The sequence below is a fragment of the Schistocerca piceifrons genome, chromosome 4 (genome assembly GCF_021461385.2).
Source record: "Schistocerca piceifrons isolate TAMUIC-IGC-003096 chromosome 4, iqSchPice1.1, whole genome shotgun sequence".
In the NCBI taxonomy this organism is placed as follows: Eukaryota; Metazoa; Arthropoda; class Insecta; order Orthoptera; family Acrididae; genus Schistocerca; species Schistocerca piceifrons.
Window position 1 is genome coordinate 786,185,917 of NC_060141.1, and position 27,442 is coordinate 786,213,358.

Below are 27,442 nucleotides of genomic sequence, written 5' to 3' on the forward strand. Positions count from 1 at the left end.
GTTTTCTCGATTTATCTGTGTTCAGTTTTTCAAGGCCTATCCACTGTGCCGTCTTATAACTAAATGTGTGGGGGGTTCGATGGGGAGGTTCCCTTGTTAGAACAGGACTAAAGTGTATCACTGTTATAGAATAAGATATGAGAAATATATAATCTGTAATAAGTACAGGACGGAAATTTAAGCCATGATCGCAGTCATTGTCAGCGGATGTTGAATATGAGTGGAGATACCAAGGCATATTGTAGTTTTAATTTTTATTATGAGAGCGAACACGAATACATATTGTAATGGTAGAGGATTATACCATGAAAGTAGTTTGTGTAAGATAGTATGTGGTGTGCTGTCTGTGAAAGGAGTGAAGTTCATTGGTACTGTAGAGTATGCTATGTAATGTTAGTCATGGTGTGTTATGTAGGTGCTCTATATCGATTATCAAGATTAAAGTGTATGAGTCCGTTTGATTCGTCATCGCAGTTTGTAAATACTAACATTCAAACCAAAGTTCATTAAGTCACTTATGTGGAGCCTAAATTAGAGTGCGACCAATGGATAACGAACTACAGCTGCACATGATAAAAAACTATGCATAACACTACTGTTCAGTAGGAAACTCCGATTTAAGTAGGAAACTCCGATGTTGAGGATGAGACCTTTCGTTGTGTGAGATGAAAACAACAGCAGTCACGGCTACTTGATTCCAATGTGTCATGAAGAGCACGGTTCGGTTATAGAGATGTGGTCGCTAATAGAAACATACTGCTACTGGGCAGCTGTCGTCAAGGCGAGAATTAATAGTGCCAGATAGTATTGCTAATAGAAAATTGAGTGTATGAAGCACATTCATAATACATAATACAGTTTATCTGTATTGCAGTTAACTACCTACGAAGGCACTCTATGGGTCCACTCATAGATGTTATAGACAATACTGAATTGGTATGATTTATAAGATAGTGTTGTACGTACTGAGATGACGAGCAAAGAACTGATTTAGCCAGGACACAGATTCTGCTTGTCCTTGTCAAATAATTTTTATTGCAGACTGGTTCTCCCTTATCCTCACGATTCCAGTTAATATCGTGTTAGTATGTTTTTAATGATAACGCATACCTGTGCCTCCCTCCTGTTGTTGTTATGGTCTTCATTCCGAAGACTGGTTTAATGCAGCTTACCATGCTACTCTATGCTGTGCAAGCCTCTTCATCTCCGAATAATTACTGTAACCTACGTAATTTTGAATCGGCTTATTGTATTCATCTCTTGGTCTTCCTCTACAAGTTTTAGGCCCCACACTTCCATCCAGAACTACTTTCGTGATCCCTTGATGTCTCAGAAAGTGTCCAATCAACCGATTACTTCTTTTGGTCAAGTTGTGCTACAAATCTCTCGCCTCCCCAACTCTATTCGTTACCTCCTCATTAGTTACGTGATCTACCCATCTAACCTTCATCACTATTCAGTAGCACCATATTTCGAAAGCGTCTGTATTCTTTTTGTCTGGACTGTTTATCGCCATTGTTTCGCTTCCATATACGGCTACAGATCACACAAATACTTTCAGAAAAGACTTCCTAACACTTAAATATATGTTCAGTGTGAACAAAGTTCTCTTTTTCAGAAATGCTTTCCTTGCCAGTTTATATCCTCTCTGCGTCGGCCATCACAGTTATTTTGCGCCCAAATAATGGCCTACTCTAATTCCCTTAGCATGGCCTGGTTTACTTCGACTATATTCCATCATCCTTATCTCTCTTTTGTTGATGTTCATCTTATGTCCTCCTTTTAAGACGATGTACATTCCGTTCAACTGCTCTTCCAAGTATTTTGCTGTCACTGACAGAACTGCAATGCAATCGGCAAGCCTTAAAGTTTTTATTTCTTTTCTTTGAACTTTTAACTTCCATTTTTTCTTTGGTTTCCTTTACGGCTTGCTCAATGTACAAATTGAATAACACCGGGAATAGGCTACAATACTGTCTCACTCCTTTCTCAACAACTGCATGTCTTTCATGGCCCTCAACTCTTATAGCTGCCATCTGGTTTCTATACAAGTTGTAATGAACCTTTCGATCCCTGTAGTTTACCTCTGATACCTTCAGAATTTCAAAGTGGGTATTCCAGTCAACATTGTCAAAGGTTTCCTCCAAGTCTAATAAATGCCATAGACATATGTTTGCCTTTTCTTAACCTACCTTCTCAGACAAGTCGTAGGACCAGTATTGCCTCGAGTGTTCCTGCGGTTCTTCGGAATACAAATTGATCTTCCCTGAGGCCAAAAACTACCAGCTTTTCCATTCATCTGTCACGTACTCGTGTTAGTAACTTATAAACAAGACTTATTAAATTGACAGTTCGGTAGTATCAGCAACTGCTTTCTTTGGTATTGGAATTATTACATTCCTCTTAAAGTCTGAGGGTATCTCGCCTACCTCATACATCTTGCCAACCATATGGAAGAATTTTGTCATGGCTGACTCTTCCATGGCTATCAGTAGTGCTGACGGAATTTCGTCTAGTCCCGGAGTCTTGTATCGACTTAGATCTTCCAGAGCTTTGTCACATTCTTCTCGCAGTATCATATCTCCTATATCACCCTCATTTACGTCGACCCCCACTTTTATATTATTACCTTCACGTTTATCTCCGTCGTACACACACTCCTTATATTCCTCCTAACTTTCAGCTTTCCCTTCTTTGTTTAGGACTGTTTTACCATCTGAGCTCTTGATATTCATACAGCTGCTTCTTTTTCCCCCAAAGACCTCTTAGAATCCCCTGTAGGCGTTATCTATCTTTCCCTCATTAATACAAGCTTCTAAATCCTCACACTTGTCCTCTAGCCATTCTTGCATAACAATTTTACATTTCCTGTCAGTCTCATTTTTTAAAAGTTTGTATTCCCTGTCGCCCACTTCATTTGCTGCGTTACTAAATTTTCTCCTTTCATCAGTTAAATTCAGTATCTCTTCTATTATTCAAGGATTTATACTAGACCTTTTTATCTATTTGATTCTCTGCTGTCCCCTATTTCATCTCTTAAGTCGTCATTTACTGTATTTATTTCCCCTATTCTAGTCAGCTGCTGCCTAACGCTCCCTGTGAAATTGTGAGCAATGTCTGATTCTTCCAACTTCCTCGATTTCCTATCTCTTTCCCATTTACTCAGTTTTAATCTACACTTCATAAACAATAAATTATGGTCAGAGTCCTCATCTGTTCCTGGATATGTGCTACAAATTAAAATTTGATTCCTAATGCTCTGTCTTACCATTATATCAGCAATCTGAAACCTTTCGGTGTCTCCAGGTCTTTTCCGCATACCCAGCTATGTTTTCTGATTCTTAAAATAAATGTTAGCGATGATTAAATTATGCTCTCTGCAAAACTCTACAATGTGCCTTCCTCTTCCATGCCTTTCCTCGACTCCATAGTTACCAACTATTTTTCCTTCTTTTTCCAACTGCTGAGTTCCAGTCCCACTAAACAATTAAATTTTCGTTTCTTTTAAGTATCTGAATAATTCCCTTTATCTCATATTTCTTCAATCTATTCTTCATCTGCGGTACTAGTTGGCTTGTAAACTTTACTACTGCGGTAGGCGTGTGCTTCATGTCTGTCTTGGCTACTATAATACGTTCACTGTGCTGTTCATAGTAGCTTGCTCGCATTCCTATTTTATTATTCATTATTAAATCAACCCCTGCATTACCCTGTTTGACTTGTTATTTACAACTCTGTATTCATCTGCTCCTGCTGCCACCGAACTTCACTACATCCAACTTCACTCTATCCATTTTTCTTTTCAACTTACCTGCCAGGTAAGGGATCTGACATTCCACAATGCCAGGATTGCTTCTCCTGACGACGACATCTTCCTGAGTAGTCACCGTAGAGAGATCCGAATGAGAGACTATTTTAACTCCGAAATGTTTTCGCCAAGAGGACGCATTCATCATTTAACCATAGAGTGGAGCTGCATACCCTCGGGCTAAGTTACAGTTGTAGTTTCCCCATGCTGTTGTGACTGATATTACAAGACCATATGAGTCAATCATCGCGACTGTAGCCATTAGTAGGACTGTAAACTTCTACTAATGTATCAGGCGTGGGCTTCGAATCTATCTTGGCTAGACATTGCGTTCGCTATGCTGTTCATAGTAGCTTACCCGCATTCCTATTTTCTTATTCATTATTAAAGACACTTCAGCTGTCAAGATATTAGCAGTAAATTTTCAGAGTGTTTGGAATAAAGTTCCTGAATTTACTGCCCTGCAGGAAGCGTGTGGCGCGCAAATTATTCTCGGGACTGAGACCTGGCTGAACCCTGAGATAGGAAGTTCTGAAATATTTAGTGAGGGTTGGAACGTATATCGGAAAGACAGATTAGACACCGTAGGAGGTAGTGTCTTCATTGCAGTTGACTAAAATATTGTGTCTACTGAGGTCGAAGCAGAGTGCGATTGTGAAGTTATCTGGACACGTTTAACAGGGCTAGGAGAAATAAAGTTAATTGCTGGGTGTTATTACCGGCCACCAGGTTCCACCGTGACAGTTCTAGGCCCGCAGCTCGTGGTCGTGCGGTAGCGTTCTCGCTTCCCACGCCCTGGTTCCCGGGTTCGATTCCCGGCGGGGTCAGGGATTTTCTCTGCCTCGTGATGGCTGGGTGTTGTGTGATGTCCTTAGGTTAATTAGGTTTAAGTAGTTCCAAGTTCTAGGAGACTGATGACCATAGATGTTAAGTCCCATAGTGCTCCGAGCCATTTGAACCATTTTGACAGTTCTAGAATAATTCAAAGGGACTCTACACTCTGTATCGCAGAAGAATCGGGATCATGCTATATTAGTCGGAGGCGACTTCAACCTACCTAGTATAGACTGGGATGTCTGTGGATTCATTACAGGTGTACAGACAAGCCGTCGTGTGAATTACTTTTGAACCCATTATCCGAAAACTGTCTTGAGCAGCTAAATCGACAGCCAAGATCTGGTAGCCACGAACAGACCAGACCTCATCGACGGTGTCAGTGTTGAGACAGGGATTAGTTATCATGATGTTGTCATTACGACTATGGTTACAAAAGTTAAAAAGTCGGTCAAGAAGACTAGGAGAGTATTCTTACTACAAAGAGCAGATAAGCAGTTGTTAGCATCCCACTTAGTAAATGAATCGACTTCATTTACTTCCGGTACGATGGACGTGGAAGAATTATGGGCAAATTTTAAACACATTGTAAATCACGCATTTGACAAATATGTGCCGAAAAAGTGGGTTACAGACGGAGAAGACCCGCCGTGGTTTAACAGCGCAATTCGGAGAATGCTCAGGAAGCAAAGACAGTTGCACTCCCTCCATCCAAGCATCTGTTTCACCATGGAGGTAGAGAAAGATGGTGAGCTCCCATTTCTGGATGTTTTGGATAGTAGAAAAGGAGACGGTTCCTTGGGTCACAGTGAGTTCCAGAAGACTAAGCATACAGTCTTGTACTTACAAGCTGCGAGCTGTCATCATCGCTCACAGCGCAGCTGTCTACTACGGACGCTAGTGCATAGGGCTAGAGCCATCTCTGATCAGGACAGCCTATGGCAGAGCTTAGCCATTTCCGCTCTGTTTTTTCCCAGAACGGGTACTTCGAGAAGCAGATCCGGAATGCATTTCGTCCAGCACTCTCCAAACCTCAAGAATAGCCTGAAGAAGCAGAGAACACCACGGGATTGGTTTTTCTACCGTACGTCAGTGGCGTGTCTTTTAAGATGGGCAGAAGTTTTAAGAAATAGCGGATTAAATGTGTTTCCGGCCTACAGCACGAGTGCAATCAATGCTGGGCTCTGTTAAAGACAACCTCGGCTTGAGGAGACCAGGAATACATAAAATCCCGTGCCACTATGGAAGGTCTTATGTGGGCCAATCGTGTCGTACGGTTAAATACAGATGCGACGAACGTAAACGTCACACGATGTTGGGTCAGCCAGAGAAATCTGCGGTTGCTGAACACTGCCTTGACACGGGACATGAACTATGAAGAAACCAAGATCCTCTCGTATGCTTCCACATACTGGGACTCCATCATCAAAAAGGCGGTCGAAATACGTAGAAGCAGTGACTTAATAAACAGAGACACGGGGTTTCACCTGAGCAAAGCTTGGGAGCCAGCCTTGGCGGCACTAAGGAATCGTCAGCCGAAGATTAGCAACAGCACCGAGTCAACGCAGATGGGAAACCTTAGCGCAGATGCTTAAATCGCGCGCCAACACCTCGCGTGCGCAAACGGGGTCCGTCGCTCCCGGCCGCATTTTCCCGCGCCGCGGCGCGCTACCGCAGACCGCGACCCGTTTCTCCAGCAGAGGGCTCTGGTATTCGACGCCGTCTACGATTGGTCTTCGATGGCATTATGCCCCCGCTGGCGGCTGCGCTGTTCTAGAAAGCCAGCATATAATTTGGCGAGATTCTCAGCGACGCGACAGTAGCACCTGAAGAAGGCGGGCAGTTGTCTCGCTGAAATATTGTGCGGTTTTTACAATATTATCCGGCGTAATTTCCGGGGACCTATCAAGCAACAATAGAAATATTAACACAAATTTAACAATAATCTTGCCAGTTAAAATGGGGTGACAGTAGCAAAGGAAAGTAAAGGACATTTGGAACAAAGAACAACTATTCGCGTTACACCTACTCTTTTGAGAACAGTAATAATGACATAAAATTTCATGTGAGCGCAGATTATATAAATACATATACAGTACATTGTTGGCCTAAGCCATTCTCACATGGGAAGGGATCTTGATTCCAAGGTAAGTATCAGAGTTACCCAGTATCATAAATATATAATTGTATTTAATAGAATAACGCGAAATTTTATTCGTTAGAAGTATCTACTTTTCCTAGTTTCATAGTTCCAGTCCTTTAGCTAGCATTCTTACGTCTGAAAGTAATTATTTACTATAATGTAAATGCTGCACTACACTACTTAAACATAGAAAGTAAATCGGTTGTACTGTTTTGGGTTAAACACTTGGTATACAGTATTTCACAGCTGTATCAACAGCTCAGGAATAGAGAAATGCAAGTCGCTGAGGCATGGAAGATAAGACGAAATGGCTGCAGGAAGAATGTGAAGTCATCGAAACAGAAATGACTGTCGGAAGGACAGATCATACAGGAAAGTCAAATCAACCTTCGCTTAAACTAAAAGCAAGGGAAGTGCAGGGGAGAGAGCGGATAGGTTGAAAAAGTACAGCGAAGGCCTCTATGAGGGGGAAGATTTTTTCTGATGTGATAGAAGAAGAAACAGTAACCGATTTAGAAGAGATAGGGGATCCAGAATTAGAATCGGAATTTAAAAGAGCTTTGTAGGACTTAAGACCAAATAAGGCAGAAGCGATAGATAACATTCCATCAGAATTTCTAAAATCATTGGGGGAAGTGGCGACAAAACGACTATTCACGTTGGTGTGTAGAATGTATGAGTCTGGTGAGTACCATCTGACTTTCGTGAAAGCATCATTCACGCAATTCCGAAGACGGCTCATGCAGCCAAGTTGCTTACAAGAATAACACATAGATCAATAGAAAAGAAAATTGAGAAAGTGCTAGTAGAAGATCAGTTTGGCTTTAGGAAAGGTAAAGGCACGAGAGAGGCAATTCTGAATTTACGGTTGATAATGGAAGCAAGACTAAAGAAAAATCAAGACACGTTCATAGGATTTTTCGACCTGGAAAAAGCGTTCGACTATGGAAAGTGGTGCAAGATGTTCGACATTCATAAAGAAGTAAGGGTAAGCTGTAGGGAGAGAAGAGTCATATACAATATGTACAAGAGCCAAGAGGGAATAATGTGAATAGACGACCAAGAAAGAAGTGCTCCTATTAAAAAGGGTGTAAGACAAGGCTGTAGCCTTTCGCCCCTACTTTTCAGTTTGTGCACCGAGGAAGCAATGATGGAAGTAAAAGAAAGGTTCAGGAGTGGAATTAAAATTCAAGATGAAAGGATATATAAGATTCGCTTATGACATTGCTATCCTGAGTGAAAGTGAAGAAGAGTTACATGATCTGCTCAACGGAATGAACTGTCTAATGAGTTCAGAGTATGAAGTGAGAGTAAATCGAAGAAAGACGAAGGTAATGAGAAGTAGTACAAACGAAAACAGTGAGAAACTTAACATCGAGATTGCCGGTCACGAAGTAGAACAAGCTAAGGATTTTGATACCTGGGCAGTATAATAACCAATGACAGACGGAGCAAGGAGGACACCAAAAGCAGACTAGCAATGGCAAAAAAGGCATTCCTCGCCAAGAGAAGTCTACTAATATCAAATTTGAGGAAGAAATTTCTGAAAAACTACGTCTGAGGTACAGCATTGTATCGACTATGAGAAAACCGGAACAGAACATAATCGAGGCATTTCAGATGTGGTGCTACAGACGGATGTTGATAATTATGTGGACTGATAAGGTAAGGAATGCGGAGGTTCTGCGCAGAATCGGAGAGAAAAGGAACATGTGGAAAACACTGATAAGGAGAAGGGAAATACTTCCATGTTACTAGAGGGAGCTGTAGAGGGCAAAAACTGTAGGGGAAGACACAGATTGGATTGTTGTTGTTGTTGTGGTCTTCAGTCCTAAGACTGGTTTGATGCAGCTCTCCATGCTACCCTATCCTATGCAAGCTTCTTCATCTCCCAGTACTTACTGCGACCTACATCCTTATGAATCTGCTTAGTGTATTCATCTCTTGGTCTCCCTCTACGGTTTTTACCCTCCACGCTGCCCTCCAATGCTAAATTTGTGATCGCTTGATGTCTCAGAACACGTTCTACTAACCGGTCCCTTCTTTTTGTCAAGTTGTGCCACAAACTCCTACCCAGTTCTATTCAATACTTCATCATTTGTTATGTGATCTACCCATCTAATCTTCAGCATTCTTCTGTAGCACCACATTTCGAAAGCTTCTATTCTCTTCTTGTCCAAACTATTTATCGTCCATGCTTCACTTCCATTCATGGCTGCACTCCACACAAATACTTTCAGAAACGACTTCCTGACACTTAAATCTATACTCGATGTTAACAAATTTCTCTTCTTCAGAAACGCTTTCCTTGCCATTGCCAGTCTACATTTTATATCCGCACTACTTCGACCATCATCAGTTATTTTGCTCCCCAAATAGGAAAACTCATTTACTACTTTAAGTGTCTCATTTCCTAATCTAATTCCCTCAGCATCAATCGACTTAATTCGACTACATTCCATTATCCTCGTTTTGCTTTTGTTGATGTTCATCTTATATCATCCTTTCAAGACACTGTCCATTCCGTTCAACTGCTCTTCCAAGTCCTTTGCTGTCTCTGATGTCATCGGCAAATATCAAAGTTATTCATTCTTCTCCATGGATTTTAATACCTACTCTGAATTTTTCTTTTGTTTCCTTTACTGCTTGCTCAATATACAGATTGAATAACATCGGGGAGAGGCTACAACCCTGTCTCACTCCCTTCCCAACCACTGCTTCCATTCATGTCCCTCAACTCTTACAACTGCCATCTGGTTTCTGTACAAAATGTAAATAGCCTTTCGCTCCCTGTATTTTACCCCCGCCACCTTTAGAATTTGAAAGAGAGTATTCCAGTCAACATTGTAATAAGCTTTCTCTAAGTCTACAAATGCTAGAAGCGTAGGTTTGCCTTTTCTTAATCTTTCTTCTAAGATAAGTTGTAAGGTCAGTATTGCCTCACGTGTTCCAATATTTCTACGGGATCGAAACTGATCTCCCCCGAGGACGACTTCTACCAGTTTTTCCATTCGTCTGTAAAGAGTTCGTTAGTAATTTGCAGCTGTGACTTATTAAACTGATAGTTCGGTAATTTTCACATCTGTCAGCACCTGCTTTCTTTGGGATCTGAATTATTTTATTGTTCTTGAAGTCTGAGGGTATTTCGCCTGTCTCATACATCTTACTCATCAGATGGTAGAGTTTTGTCAGGACTGGCTCTCCCGAGGCCGTCACTAGTTCTAATGGAATGTTGTCTACTCCCGTGGCCTTGTTTCGACTCAGGTCTTTCAGTGCTGTCAAACTCTTCACGCAGTATCGTATATCCCATTTCATCTTCATCCTCTTCCATTTTCATAATATTGTCCTCAAGTACATCGCCCTTTTATAGACCCTCTCTATACTCCTTCCACCTTTCTGCTTTCCCTTCGTTGCTTAGAACTGGGTTACCATCTGAGCTCTTGATATTCATACAAGTGGTTCTCTTTTCTCCAAAGGTCTTTTTACCTACTTGATCCTCTGCTGCCTTCACTACTTCATCCCTCAGAGCTACCCATTCTTCTTCTACTGTCCTTCTTTCCCCCATTCCTGTCAATTGTTCCCTTATGCTCTCCCTGAAACTCTGTATAACCTCTGGTTTAGTCAGCTTACCCATGTCCCGTCTCCTTAAATTCCCACCTTTTTGCAGTTTCTTCAGTTTTAAGAGCTTGGATTACATTGAGCAAATAATTGAGATTGGTTGCAAGTGCTACTCTGAGATGAAGAGGTTAGCACAGGAGAGAAATTCATGGTGAGCCGCATCAAACCACTCAGAAGACTGATGAAAAAAAAAAAAAAAAAAAAAAAAAAAAAAAAAAAAAAAAAAAAAAAAAAAAAGGAGAACAGCTGATGTCATCCTCTATCCGCGTCCACTTTCCACTTTCGTCCCCTTCACATATTCCGTAATACCTATTATTCATCATTCGTAAGCATGTCCCCACTCCACATTCCTATCCCGGTCCATTCCTTGGAAACAGGCCGGTCAGGCAGCTTCTAAGCCAACTGCATTACAGACACTTAGCCATCGCAATCACAGTTCACTATTTCACTGCTATGAAAACGAGACAGCCAATCACATTCTTCAGCTTCTTCTTAAGTTTGACCTCTTTCTAGGAAATCCGTCAGAGATATTCTGAGCCAATGTGTTCCACATATTTAGCCACAGAATCGTAACTAAATATTTTACTCTCGTATCAGCTTATCCTACCACATTCCTCTGCATTTTCTTAAGCCATGTGTATTTCATGCAAATGTCAGAGAGCATCTACGCCAACATGTAGCTCTCCCAATAAGAGTTAGTACTGTACTGCCATAGAAAAAACAGCCACTCAGAACTTTCAACTCCATCCTGACACATGCCCCTATCTTGGTAACATGGGAATCAGACAGACTCCAAACCATTTGAGACATGCATCAGTGGGCCGTATTTCACTGCCATAAAAATGAAGCACTCTCCCAGACATCTTCGTGCAACATGATCGAGGGACCATTAACACGTTTTAAAGGCACCAGTCTATCCACTTTCATGTGTTTCTATATTTTTATCGAGTTCTGCAGACTGTATTTTCTTTGCCTATGTTTTCTTATATTTCTGTCACGGCAGGGAACAAGATTACGCTGCGAATAGTACTGACATTATTTTTGATCTTCATTCTTAACTCCTGATATTCAGCAGCCCAAAGTTCCTAAACATGGATGACTGTTAGATTGTTTGAATGTGGGTGTAATTACAAACACATGCACGTTGGTAAATTCAAAACGTCTTTCTTGGTCCAGATTTGTACCAGGGCTTAGGAATGGGCTTTGAGTTTATTGTTCGAAGCCGGTTTAGGGTGCCACTCAGGTAGAAGGCAGTTGAAGGTCGCAGCTCTAAATTCTTGTAATTACGTCTTGATGATAAATTAAACTCGGAGGAACTTGCCATAGAACCGCTGAAGCTCCTAAAGAAATCTCTATTCGTGATGCAAACATTATCGGACATGGATGATATAAAAAGCAAAAAATTGAGATGCTACGCACACTTTCATTCGATAATGCCTAAGGCATTTATTAGTGGCCAACTCCTCGAACATAACTTATGAATTCCTCAGTAGAACAAACCGATATATATACGTTAGCGATAATAAAAAACAATGCAAGTATTTTTGAAATCTAACTTCTGCACCAATTCAGTGCGGTAATGCTATCACTGTAAATAACTGTTGTAAAATAATTTTTCCACTAGATTCTGCGTGGCTACAATAAAATTAGAAAGATCCTATGCTCCTCTGCGTACTGCACAACTCATATATTGGGCCAGATCTCAATAAATCAACGTGCGTGTCTGAAGGGATTTGGTATGATGAATGGAAATTTTGCTGACGGAGAAATTCCGCGAGAAAAGGTCATTACATTTTTATTCTCTTGTCCTTGAAAAAGTATTTGATCGAGTGGTACGTCGGATGATTTGATATGTTCGTACATGAAATGTGTAAAAATGCTGTATAGATACACCAGTAGACAGTTGGGATGCTCTGTTGGACGGACTAACAGCCTCCCTGTAACAATTGGCGCTCAGTTAAGCTCTGTCTCCTATGCTTCTCGTTACCGCTGTGGATGCTATAACGAGCAACTCGCCAAACTGTGTTCCGTGGGCAGTGTTATGCACTGAAGATGTGGTCTTACAATGGATACCAGGGAAGATCTTTAAACCGTGTTTCAGACATGCTATGATGGTCTCCTAGTATTTATCCTCTGTTTAAACATACAAAAGACTGAGTACATCGAAAAGATATCATCTTCTGTAAGTATAAAATGTAATAGAGATGCTCTTACCAACGTGCATACATTCCTGTATCTAAGCTCTCGGCAACAGAATGACGGCTGTGAGAATGAGGTTATGCGATCAATAATCAAACCAACAATCAAAGCAACGTCATTGGTGTTGTTTGCAATAAGGTGATGCCTAGCCACCTGAAATCAAATATATATCTCACAGAGGTGCAGCCTGTTTCGTTATGGAATACGAGGGATGCGCCACACCTAGAAATGCTGAGCACACACAACATGTCATGGAAATCAGGATACCGATTATTAGACATTTTTCTGCTTCGCCATTTCAACACTACAACTATCCGACAACTAGCTCGAGTGGTGCGAGACCCAGAATAGATGCAAGATTGTTCATTCATCATCTTAGCCTATCATCTCACTGTCGAAGACCAGATATAGTATAGAAGGCCTAAATTACTGTGGCTGGACACTATAAACGCAGATCTAAGCTCAAGGAGCATAATTCCACAGGAATAGCGCAGCAGCACGACGTGGCATGGACTCAACAAGTCGATGGAAGTGTCCCGTTGATATGTTGAGCCATTCTATCTCTATAGCTGTCTGTAGCTGCGTAAGAGATGTGGTGCAAGATTTTGTGCACGAACTGAGTTTTCGATTATTTCCTGTAGACGTTCGACTGGATTCTTGTCGGGCGATTCGGGTGGCCACACCATTTGCTCGAACTGTCTGTAATGTTCTTCAAAGCAGGCGCGAACAACTGCGGTCTGTCTTCAAGGTGCGTTGTCCTCCACAAGGATGAGGCTCGTGAGTGGCTGCAAGATAACCATTTATAGTCAATGGTCGGTTCAGTTGGAGCAGAAGACCCAGTACATTCCACGTCATCACAGCCCACACCGTCATGGAGACACCATCAGCTTGCACAGTGCCATGCTGACATCTTGAAATTGGGAAATTTGTGGTAAGGTCTTATGGGACGAAACTGCTGAGGACATCGGTCCCTAAGCGTACACACTACTTAACGTAACTTCAACTAACTTACGCTAAGGGCGACATAACACCAATGCCCGAGGGAGGACACGAACCCTCGACGGGGGTACCGACTGGACCGTGAAAACACGTCCTAGATCGTGCGGCTACCCCTCGCGTCTGTTGACACCTTGAGGCCATGGCTTTATGGAGGCAGCACCACACTCGAATCGTACCATCAGCTCTTACCAACTGAAGTCGGGACTCATTTCACAGTCGTCTAGGGCACAACCAATGTCATCATGTGCCCAGAAGAGGCGGGGCAGGCGATGTCGTGCTTTTAGCAAAGGCACTAGCGTCGGCTGTCGGCTTCCAGAGACTACTAACGCCAAATTTCGCAGCACTGTCCCAACAATGGATTCTGCACTTTTTTTCACAGGGTTTCTTGTGTGTTAGCACTAACAACTCCACGCAAACGGCCGTTAAGTGAAGGCCGTGGCGCATTATGTTGTCCGTGGTGAGAGGTAATGTCTGAAATGTGGTATTCTCAGCACACTCTTTAAACTGTTGATTTCGGGATAATGAATTCCTTACTGATTTCCTAAATGGAATGCCCCATGCGTCTAGCTCCAGGTGCTACTCAACGTTCAAAACCTGTTAATTCCCATACGTCGGAAACCTTTTCATATGAATCACATGAGTACAAATGACACTCCGTGAATGCACTGCCCTTTTATACCTTGTGTACGCGATACTATCGCCGTCTGTATATGTGCACATCGCTATCCCATGAGTTTTGTCAACTCAGTGTATTTTACTTAAAAGTTCCCGTAACAATTGCAAATAACTAGTACATAATGACGTGCTCAGAGAAGTTATTTTGTCTATACACGTAAAATAAATGGAATGGGAATGTTAGAGGATATGCCCGCTTTTAAAGTGAAAGTTGAGCAGTGCTGTTGCTAGAGAAATTCTTTCCCGGAAGAATACTGTAGCTGCCGTAGGGAATGACAAAAAATAAATTTCCCTTCAAGCCGTGTAGAACAGTGTGCAGAGATTTTCGTAGAGCATCTCCATAAGCGTCAGTTGCCTTAGTATCATTAATAACTTCTATCTGCGTTGTACTGTTAACGCTCTCAAGATTTGTGTGCGCACTGTGTCGCCTTTGATCCATAAGGCGCGCTATGGGGGATCGGTTTAACTTAGTGAAATACATTGTTGTTACTTCTTGTGACGTAGTGCGGGACTTGGAGTAGGGAATCACCCGCTGTGTCATCAGTTTGCAAGTTTGTGAAGGAGGGAACTGCATGAATGAAGCCCGACGATCTACCCACGCACTTCTACCCGCACATCCTCCAACCCCTTCCACCCTGTTAGACTCCCGGAGGACCATTTATCCCTTAATATGACTCTACTGCACTTAGAGGTGGTACACAAATTTAATATTTGTTTTTAACCCACTTCTCTTAAACTTTATATTGTTAAAACAGTATCATTAATAATCTGCGATTTTTCCTTCCCATGCAATTCGCGTACCATTAGTCCGAGAGAAAAAATGAACAGTCCTTTTTTGAAAGTTATATACTTTAAATTTGTAATGGAAAACATTGCCGCTAGAAGCCACGATATTCGCGTAATTCAGTTAAAACGTAAATAAATGACCATCGTATGCCCACGTCCCCCTCCAGACCAACGCTCACATCGCACCGGACAAGATTTTTAGTAACTTATTTAAGGCACTCCCTCCTAATAGTGTACAAAATTTGCGACTTCATGAATATTTCCCCTAACTGTCCTTCACTGGCTGGTCTATCAGGTACCTTTCTCTTTACAGTGAAATTGATCGTTGTCGAACACGTTCTAAATTTTCTCATCCACTCTTACGTTTATTGTTCTTGACAGAGAGAAGTTAAGCCGATTATGCGACAAATCTCACGCTTATCTGCCCTTTATATCTTCTGCATTGTATGGATCTCATTTTTCCCAAAGTGCAATAGTGCGACTCCAAAGTCAGATTGTACAAACCAGCTTGGATAGTCACTTGCACCAATTATTTAAGTCATTCCGAATGAAATTTATCTACTTCTTCCATATTATTAGATCGAAAATTTTCCAAGGATGTGTTATAAATCAGTCATTTAAATCCAATTCATCATGCCTCAGAGGTGCAGTAACCCACTTCTTTCTACACTGAATTGTCCTGACGAATCATTTAAAGTTTTGTCTGCTATATATTTTGGTCTGAATCTGTGTCACCTGCCTCATACGCCTTAGACTGCAGTAACTGTTGTCGAAAGCACTGTCTCTCTAGCATGTAATCCGTCCGTAATCTTAGCGTGTTTTCTGGTCTTTTCCTCCCATTGCGATACTTCACAATTTTTTGCAAAATTCAAATAGTTTTTCTCTTTCCCCGACTACAACGTTACAGTCGTTCATGATTATTAGATTTCCACCTTTCTTCATGTACCGAATTTCACTTCAGGATCCTCATATGCATTTTCTACCACGTTAACGTTTGCTTGTGAAATAGGCGTGTGTACCTGAACTACTGTTGTTGTTGTTGTTGTTGATTCTGATTGCAAAATTTAAACACTAAACTGTCACAATAACTCACTCTCTTGCAACCGTTCTTATTGACGAAGAACTCTACGCCCTTACACCACTTTCTGCTGCTGTTGATACTATCATATATTCATTAACTTCAAGTGATCGTCTTCTTTTAATTTCGCTTCAATGCCACCCACTGTATTTGTACTGGGTGTCTGCATTTCCCTTTTTCGATTTTGTAGCTATGCTACGTTATTCAGTCTTCCAACATTCGATTCAAGGCTACTGATCTGTCATAGTAATTCAAAGAGAGACGCCACGTCATGTGCATGGGGAGAAATTACACTGAGAGTCCCATCGATTCGATCATTGGCCTACTCTTGTTTGGGTTTATGTTAATTAGCTGCCATTTTATTTCAATTATAAAACGGATTTAGCGTTTTCTGCATATGAAAGAAGCATTATTGCGATTTCGAGATAAGAATCATCAAATAGAAAATTTTAAATGATGTTTTTGCAAAACTAACTGAGTGGTTTTGTGCAAATGGGCTGGATTTAATCTTTGGAGAAACGCATCTCATCCGGTTTCGTACTTTAAGAAATTTCTCACTTGCTCTTAAGCTAATATACCATTCAGTCACAATAAGCTGTCCAGAAAGTTGTATATCTTAGCTGTGTGTGCTGATAAAAACTTAAACTGGGAAAACCGTATACGGTAACTGCTAAAAAGTTTACGTTCGACTATTTTTGCCATTAGCATAACTGCCAAAGTTGGTGGGATAGAGGTCAGTAAGTTAACGTATTTTGCTCATTTTCATTCTTTTACCTTTTAAAGAACAATACTCTCGTCTCTTAGGGAAAATTATCCATTGCAAAAATGAAAATAATTTGAATTTTGTGTAGAATTCACACGTAGAACTTGCAGACATCTCTTTACGCAGCTGGGAACATTAACCACAGTTTCACAGTCTATTTATACACTTACGAAATTTGTTATCCATCTAGTTTATAGAGTAACAGAGACATCAAAGTACCAAACCAGAACGTAAAATTGATGTACCCTGTAATGAATATTACTTTAGTACAGTAACAAGTGAAATATGCGACTCTGGAAAGATTTGACAATCTCTTCATGGAAATAAAACTCGACAAACCGCAGAAATGTTTTCCAAGATAAATAATAGTTTGTCCCTGACAGTTCCTACCATGCCATAGAGATATTGTCGAATAGAGGCCAGTACCCGTGATCTAGGGATAGCGTCTTCGATTCATAATCAAAACGTCTTCGGTCCCGGGTTCAATCCCCGCCGCTGCCTAAATTTTGATAAATAATCAGCATTGGCGGCCGAAGACTTCCGGCATAAGAAGTCAGCCTCATTCTGCGAACAGCCTTGTCAAAGAGGGCGGAGGAGCGTATAGAGGTTCAGGGCACTCTCTTGTCCTAGGGCTGGGAAATTGCCCCTAAAGGCGGAAGAATCAGCAATGATCAACGACATGAGGATGCAGAAGGCAATGGAAACCACTGCATTAAAGACACGTAACGTGTATTCACAGGACATGTGGCCTGTAATTGAAGAAGTGTCATGATGATCTCTCCATTGGCAAAAGATTCCGGAATAGTCCCCCATTCGGATCTCCGGGAGGGGACTGCCAAGGGGGAGGTTACCATGAGAAAAAAGATTGAATAATCTACGAAAGGATAACGTTCTACGAGTTGGAGCGTGGAATGTCAGAAGCTTGAACGTGGAAGGGAAACTAGAAAATCCGAAAAGGGAAATGCAAAGGCTCAATCTAGATATAGTGGGGGTCAGTGAAGTGAAGTGGAAGGAAGACAAGGATTTCTGGTCAGATGAGTATCGGGTAATATCAACAGCAGCATAAAATGGTATAACAGGTGTAGGATTCGTTATGAATAGGAAGGTAGGGCAGAGGATGTGTTACTGTGAACAATTCAGTGACCGGGTTGTTCTAATCAGAATCGACAGCAGACCAACACCGACAACAATAGTTCAGGTATACATGCCGACGTCGCAATCTCAAGATGAACAGATAGAGAAAGTGTATGAGGATATTGAAAGGGTAATGCAGTATGTAAAGGGGGACGAAAATCTTATAGTCATGGGCGACTGGAATGCAGTTGTAGGGGAAGGAGTGGAAGAAAAGGTTACAGGAGAATATGGGCTTGGGACAAGGAATGAAAGAGGAGAAAGACTAATTGAGTTCTGTAACAAGTTTCAGCTAGTAATAGCGAATACCCTGTTCATGAATCACAAGAGGAGGAGGTATACTTGAAAAGGCCGGGAGATACGGGAAGATTTCAATTAGATTACATCATGGTCAGACAGAGATTCCGAAATCAGATACTGGATTGTAAGGCGTACCCATGAGCAGATATAGACTCAGATCAGAATATAGTAGGGATGAAGAGTAGGCTGAAGTTCAAGACATTAGTCAGGAAGAATCAATACGCAAAGAAGTGGGATACGGAAGTACTAAGGAATGACGAGATACGTTTGAAGTTCTCTAACGCTATAGATACAGCAATAAGGAATAGCGCAGTAGGCAGTGCAGTTGAGGAGGAATGGACATCTCTAAAAAGGGCCATCACAGAAGTTGGGAAGGAAAACGTAGGTACAAAGAAGGTAGCTGCAAAGAAACCATGGGTAACAGAAGAAATACTTCAGTTGATTGATGAAAGGAGGAAGTACAAACATGTTCCGGGAAAATCAGGAATACAGAAATACAAGTCGCTGAGGAATGAAATAAATAGGAAGTGCAGGGAAGCTAAGACGAAATGGCTGCAGGAAAAATGTGAAGACATCGAAAAAGATATGATTGTTGGAAGAACAGACTCAGCATACAGGAAAGTCAAAACAACCTTTGGTGACATTAAAAGCAACGGTGGTAACATTAAGAGTGCAACGGGAATTCCACTGTTAAATGCAGAGGAGAGAGCAGATAGGTGGAATGAATACATTGAAAGCCTCTATGAGGGTGAAGATTTGTCTGATGTGATAGAAGAAGAAACAGGACTCGATTTAGAAGAAATAGGGGATCCAGTATTAGAATCGGAATTTAAAAGAGCTTTGGAGGACTTACGGTCAAATAAGGCAGAATGGATAGATAACATTCCATCAGAATTTCTAAAATCATTGGGGGAAGTGGCAACAAAACGACTATTCACGTTGGTGTGTAGAATATATGAGTCTGGCGACATACCATCTGACTTTCGGAAAAGCATCATCCACACAATTCCGAAGACGGCAAGAGCTAACAAGTGCGAGAATTATCGCACAATCAGCTTAACAGCTCACGCATCGAAGCTGCTTACAAGAATAATATACAGAAGAATGGAAAAGAAAATTGAGAATGCGCTAGATGAAGATCACTTTGGCTTTAGGAAAAGTAAAGGGACGAGAGAGGCAATTCTGACGTTACGGCTAATAATGGAAGCAAGGCCAAAGAAAAATCAAGACACTTTCGTAGGATTTGTCGACCTGGAAAAAGCGTTCGACAATATAAAATGGTGCAAGCTGATCGAGATTCTGAAAAAAGTAGGGGTAAGCCATAGGGAGAGACGGGTCATATACAATATGTACAACAACCAAGAGGGAATAATAAGAGTGGACGATCAAGAACGAAGTGCTCGTATTAAGAAGGGTGTAAGACAAGCATGTAGCCTTTCGCCCCTACTCTTCAATCTGTACATCGAGGAAGCAATGATGGAAATAAAAGAAAGGTTCAGAAGTGGAATTACAATACAAGGTGAAAGGATATCAATGATACGATTTGCTGATGACATTGCTATCCTGAGTGAAAGTGAAGAAGAATTAAATGATCTGCTAAAGGGAATGAACAGTCTAATGAGTACACAGTATGGTTTAAGAGTAAATCGGAGAAAGACGAAGGTAATGAGAAGTAGTAGAAATGAGAACAGCGAGAAACTTAACATCAGGATTGATGGTCACGAAGTCAAGAAGTTAAGGAATTCTGCTACCTAGGCAGTAAAATAACCAATGACGGACGGAGCAAGGAGGACATCAAAAGCAGACTCGCTATGGCAAAAAATGCATTTCTGGCCAAGAGAAGTCTACTAATATCAAATACCGGCCTTAATTTGAGGAAGAAATTTCTGAGGATGTACGTCTGGAGCACAGCATTGTATGGTAGTGAAACATGGGCTGTGGGAAAACCGGAATAGAAGAGAATCGAAGCATTTGAGATGTGGTGCTATAGACGAATGTTGAAAATTGGGTGGACTGATAAGGTTAGGTATGAGGAGGTTCTACGCAGAATCGGAGAGGAAAGGAATATGTGGAAAACACTGATAAGGAGAAGGGACAGGACGATAGGACATCTGCTAAGACATGAGGGAATGACTTCCATGGTACTAGAGGGAGCTTAGAGGGCAAAAACTGTAGAGGAAGACAGAGATTGGAATACGTCAAGCAAATAATTGAGGACGTAGGTTGCAAGTGGTACTCTGAGATGAAGAGGTTAGCACAGGAAAGGAATTTGTGACGGGCCGTATCAAACCAGTCAGTAGACTGATGACCAAAAAAAAAAAGAGGCAAGCAGTCGTTAAAAAAACGTATAAATTTCCAGTATACAGTCATATACATATTTCTTATTTTTCGTTTGTTTTTCGTTGAGAATTGTGTGTTAGTGTTTTATGTTTGTTCTGTTGACACAATCTACATGGATCTAAACTATGGAACAAGTAGCTAACTAACTAATAGTTTCCTATGACAAATATTTTTATTGCAGTGTACTGTCACATCAGCGTTTATGATGAATGCTGATGTCATTCAGTTTACTACAACTTCAGATGCTCCTTCTGATGCACAATATGGGCACATTTTACGCTCAATAATAGGTAGTCAAAGCAGAAAGGCAAGGAAATCTAAAGTGACATGACATGTTAACTACTAAATAGATTTTGTGTCCTCTCGTTGTCACTGTAGGCTTGCACCGTGGGAAGCAAGGAAAGGGAGTTGTTTTGTGGCTGGTATCCTCTTCCTATAACACAACTGCATACATGTATTAAAAGGGTTATTTATTCATAATAACATGAAGCTACTTAATATAGTCAAGGTGTTGTGGTAGAAGCTCGTCGCAATAGTCCACATTAGCCTCACTGCTGGGGAAGTACAAGTCCCGTTATGTACACTACTCTGGTCCCTAGGTACTGACTGTCTCTGAGCTAGAGGCTGAGCTAACTGGGACTGCGGCTCCCACTGGGCTGCGACTGATGATTCGACTCGTTTACTCTCTGGATGACTGACTGGCTGGAGCCTCCAGTCCGCGGTGGCGATCCAAATACTGGCGGTAGAGAGGGTGTTGGCGGCGTGTTTCTTGCGAGTTTGTCTTTGGCCTGTCTCCTGATAGGCTGGCTTGATCCTGTACCTACAACCAACGTTCTCGCAGTGTCTTTGCTGATTGGAGTGCTGGCGACAATTTACGCCAGCACAATGGAAATGAATGAAAACGCAGTCATTCAAGAAAATTTGGACGTCACATGGAGTAATGTCACTGTTACCATAGCCAAATGGCGCTGGGCCTACAACACAAGGCAGCTGAAGGAACAGGGAAAGGTGGTGTGTTCAATCAGCGAGCAGTTACTGTGCACTTTGCGGTGTTCTTCATTAGAACATTACCTGGAGAGAACATTACCAGTAGCTCTATCGAGATTTTAAACCACTTTCTTTACAATAGGCATCCTGGAGCACTTTTTTTACTGATGTGTCTGAGTTCATTGACCAAATGACGTTTCTTATCAGTGACGTCATCATCCATGTCAGTGGGAAACCGCGTCTCTTCCCCATTCTCTCTCTCCCATCACCAACTAATCAAAATTCAAGACACTGGAACGAACCCAAATGCGTTAATGAGGAGTTAGAAACACTCTGCCTCATACTTCTCTTATCCTGTTTACCTCCGGTTATTTGTAGACTAGTAATAAAGTGATGCGTTAGTATGCTGTCAAAGTATGATATTTACTAAAGAATTTTCGTACACATTAAACCATGCACCTTAACCCTCGTATTCCTCCCAATTCCTCGTAAATTGGAACAACCAATGAAAGAAACTAAAGATGATAGAAATGGCGCTATACTGTTAGTGGGGAAATTAACACCACCTTCTCTTTCCAATCATTTAGCATGTAGTATTAAAATCAGGTGTACTTGGTGCCAGATTTGCAGTACAAATTACATAACTTCAACCTAAAAATCAAAGATGTACGTCACATTCATTTCTCTCTCTCTCTCTCTCTCTCTCTCTCTCTCTCTCTCTCTGCGTGTGTGTGTGTGTGTGTGTGTGTGTGTGTGTGTGTGTGTGTCTTCTCATTTGCCTCACCAGTATGAAATGTTCCTTAGCGATAAAAGGGAAAGGGAAAAGAGGCAAAATATAAAACAGAAATTTTCACAGCAAACTTTGACTCTCACATGTAGTGGAATTATTTAAATACAAAGCATGTTCTGTTTCCTCTTCTACAGTTTCTGCAACGTCAGTATTGCTATCTGAGTAGATATTAAGGAAAACAAGTCTTCACTGCTATTATAACTATTATGAAATCGAATGATTTTCATTTTGCAGGCGTTCTGTGTACCTGTAATTATCTTTCATGTAGCAGTTGACCTGTTTTTTATGCTATAACACAAACAGTTCTGTCATTCATACTATCGTATTCCTCAATCATAACAAAATGTTCGGAATCTAAAGCAATTGTATTATTCTCTGAAGAGCTTTACAGCTTTTAGGTCAGCCATGATTTTACACGTGAGACCTAAATACTCTTGCGAGTAAGACAAGGAGTCACAAAGAACCTGATAAAATACTGGTATCTCTTTTTCTCTCACTGTATGATACTTCGAGAAGAGAGACAAATATGTTTTTCAGAAAAGATGTTTGGAAATTGATACTGTCCTTTTATCACTGTTTCGTACTACATTTTGTACAGCTTATATATTTTGAATAATTCCATTTTGTTGGGACTGATGGTCGACAAAATTACGGGTAAATATATCCGGAAGTGATTCAAATCAAGCAGCACCTCGGTTTCAAAATTAGCGGTGACTCATTTCGCGCTCAGCGTCATATGGTCGCTCCTTTGCCCACACTGACGGCGATACAGTGCTTACGGCACTTCCACCTTCGCCTAGATTTTTCAAACTCTACTGTATGGGAGGAGAATAGTTATGTTATCTTGATCTGGACATACTCTGCCCGTATTCTGCTCTGCCAAAGTCCGGAGCCAGTTTTGTAATCCAACATTAGGTACAGCTGGACAAGGGCCTGAAACTGGAAACAGTATATAACCTCCGTTGTGTGATGGTATCAGCCTACATAGGTATTGTATTTGACATCCTTTACACATATACATTCACGGTGTTTGTTGTAGATGATATCTATAAACTGAAAAATTAATTCACGCTAAAGTATTCTCTCAACTACTTCACATAAAACGTGGTTTTGATTACTAATTTAACTGACGAAATATGTGTACCTACAAGTATAAATAAGCATAGAACCTGTCATCATTTTCCAAAGATATCATGTAGGGCCATGAAATTTATATTTATTATCGGCCTTTTTCAATGAACGACCATCTACATCTTTTGCCGCTTCAATAAATGTTTCTTTCGGTGTTGTGGCATTGATTGTCATCTTTTTTGTAATCTCTAATGCTGACTTCATAAAACGCAAGTCGGTCTTCGGTCTGCACAACACAAGAACAAGGAAAAGGTAAGTTTTGGAGTATAATCCTGATTCTTCAGCAAGATTACGTGCCGTGAGTACTGTTACAGGTAACGTTTGTAAGTGCTTAGGAATGAAATGTTTCAGAACGTTCCATTTATAGAAAGAAATGGATAATGAAAGAACTCAGTGATACACAAATTATACCTGCCTGCCCTTATCAGAGCTAATCCTGTGATGCGAAGAAGCCCAAAGAAAACTCCTGATGTATTAGAGAAGATAAATTTCTTTGCCGAGATAGCTGATAATAACTTTAGTTCACGATAACCCGTTTCGGTAATCAATGACACCATCTTCATATTTCAGCAGACACATTACTGAATATTTCTGTTAAGATGAAACGAAGATAACATTAATTAACGAAAAAGGTTATCGAGATCAAAGAAGTTTATCTTCTATGATATATTATCACGGATCACACCTTGCGGCTGAAAAAAGAAGTCTAGATGAAGCTGCATGTCACGATTTTTCCTGTATCCATTAGATGCGTTTTAATTCGAATGGACAAATATAGGATCTCCATGTATGTCAACTAGCATTTTTGGTACTGCACAGATCACCAGCAGACGTCTTACGACCCTCAAAAAGACATAGGCTACTACAGGGGAAATACATTTGGAGACCAGAGGAAAACATAACACAAGACCAAACGAACTTAAAAGAGTAAAGTGCATCAACATATACGGTGACAGAGAGCCCAGATTCAAATTACAGGATTCATGGTTGTAGACGGCTATATTTATGAGCCGTGAGCGATTCGTGTTCGTGCCGTTTATTACTTAACATCTTGTCTTTGCGATACTACCGTCCTGGTTCTTATTCGATTTACTGGAGTCTTCCACTGTTCCACTGGACATACGAATGTATGCTGTACATCTGATGTGTTGCGTGGCCTATTACAACTGTGTGTTACGGTTTTACGAATAATAGCGTATACATATGTTCATATATCATGCTTTATTCGAGTGAAATAGTGAAAACGATTAACAACAGCATGACATAGGCAGAAGCATATGTGCCCTAATGTTACATATAGTTTTAATGATATACAATATTTCTCTTTGAGCCACTTACATAGTTAACATGATACCTGTCAATTGTTAAAGTATGTTCTATATTTTTTATATGTTTTTATAATGGTACATTTCTTCTACTCATCGTACACGGGCCTGAAGATGGCATCAATGTAATGTCGAAACGGGTAGCACATAGAAGTTCATAAAATAAAATAAATTTCTACAATACATACGGCTGTTGGAAAATTATTGCATCAAGAAGATCGGCCTGTTGAGGAAGGACCACCTTGTTTATGAGTTGGCGATAAGGCACCAGTCTATTGAGGGCAGTGTTCTGGACTTAGCGGCCCGTTTGCGTGCTACCGTTCTTCACCCGGTTGACGTCACGCCAGATGTGGTGGTTGAAAAAGAAGCAGCCCTTGAGTTTCGTTTTAGGCTATTAGGGGCCTCTAGGACACCATTGTGTTTAGGAAGGCTCTCAACCTAGTGGCATTCAGGTAGACAGAGTGTGGACACAGTTACTGCATTGAGTCCAAGACATCGTCTTATTGCCTTAAATTCTGGTATCTCTTTTCGCTGTCAACTATGAATAGTTCTTGAAGTTGGTCATCTTGTGAGGCTTAGCTCGGTACCTTCTGCAACACAAGGCTGTCATGTTGCCTATCGGCACGTGTTCCCTCTGCCTGGTTGGTTAGGGACTGATGACCTTAGCATTTAAGTCCCATAAGATTTCACACACATTTGAACATTTTTTTTGCCTGGTTGGTTTGAAGCGAGTATCTCGCTTCATTTCATTGTTGAGTTAGCGATGGTGCTTGGGTTGGTCATCTTGCAGAACTTGGGTCAGTCCCTTCCTTGTGCAGGGATGTCGGGTGCCCAGTGTGCAGGTGTTCCCTCTGCATGGGTGGGTCCGAGCCAGTGTCTCGCTTGCGGCTCTCTCAAGGCCATTGTCTTTTTTGTTTGTTAAGGAGCTGCCGGTTAGTTTCATTTAGGCCTGTGACCCCTGGGTTGATGTTTGAGTGTGGGAGGTTAAACCTTGAGCTACTCTCGTTCGTACCGTTTATAACTTGACGTCTTGTATTTGTGGTACTGCCATCCTGGTTCTTATTCAATTTACTGGCATCACTAAGCTGCTTGCATGCCAGCCGTGAGTGACAGCAGAAGCGCTATCGATTAGAGCACTGTCACACTGTCTTTGGAGCGACTGCAAATATTTCCCTCTCGTGATGCGTGGTGAGTTGAGTCGGGATGGAGCTTCAGTGAGGTCTGGACAGCCAGTACTCGCCCGACCGCTGGGGACACACACATGCACTGTCTGACGGAAGAAGACTTGAGCGGCAACGACCGTTGGTTGGTCCTTCGGTCAGTCGTTTCATCGGGCGACGTGTATTTAGTCTCCTGACCGCTTCTGGGCCTCTTCAATTGATCATCTTGTTGGACTTGCGTCGGTTCCTTTCTTGCGCAGAGATGTCAGATGGCCGATGGGCAAGTGTTCCCTCTGCATGGTTGGGTCCGAGCCAGTGTGTCCGGGTCGTCGTGCATCCGATTGAAGTCGGGGCGGAGCGGCAGTAAGGTGTGGACAGCCATGACTCGTCCGATCGTTGCCGATACACAAAACTTGAGTGTGAACGATCTTGGTTGGTCGTTCGGTCGGTTATCTCACCGCACAAGTTGTAGATGGTCGCCGACCGCTTCTGGGTTCTCTGTGTGTGTCGACTTGTGATCCGTTCTTGTTGTTCCACAGTGACTGGTTTTAGTATTGTTCTGGTTGTTTGTGGAAATGTTTTCGCGGAACCGTGTGTGGCTTGTGTGGTTTGACTGAGCAGTTATTTTAATGCTGTATGCGTGCTAGTGAGTCGGTTGGGAGGGAGCAGCAAGCAAGTCTCCGCGGCAGAGAGACCATGCGGGGGCCACTGGCGCTGAGCACGTGCTGTCGGATCGTGAGGCGCTAGCTGCGGGAGAGACAAGTTCGTTGCCCACCGAATCTGGACGCTGAAGTTGAGTGAGCAGTTAATCTGTTATCGAACTTCAACTACTGTGACACCTCTTCCTTCATTTGCGGGTTGTTGCCCCTTGGCCGTTCAGGCTAGCAGCATCGTATGATGTGTTGGAGTCGGCGAAATCTTGCAGCCGTCTTCCTATGTTGTGATTAATTATTAATTTGGCTGTTACTTACCAGTGAAGTGCACCAGAGCTATTTTCTGCCCTGTGGCCGTTATCGCTCCAGTTACCTGCCCCGGTCGTTAGCGTAGTTTGTAGACAGTGTGCCTCTTCCTCGTCGTGTTGTTGCTGTCCAGCACTGCTTGTAGTTCGACACCCTTTTAAGTTGTTTGCTTCGTATTTGCTTACAGTGGTTATTGTTCCCCTGGCTGCTTTTAGGCGCCAATTTCTGGAGGCGTAGTGCTGTTCGTATTTTCGTCCTCGACTGATATTCTCCACTGTTGTGCAGCTGGTCGGACGGAAGGGATTTGATTAAATTGTTGGTCGTTCCTTGGGCCGTCCCTAGTTTGGGTCGCCATACGATTACCTAACTTCAATTCCTGGCTGCCTGTCACACCTCACCTTAAGTTTGAGCTATCT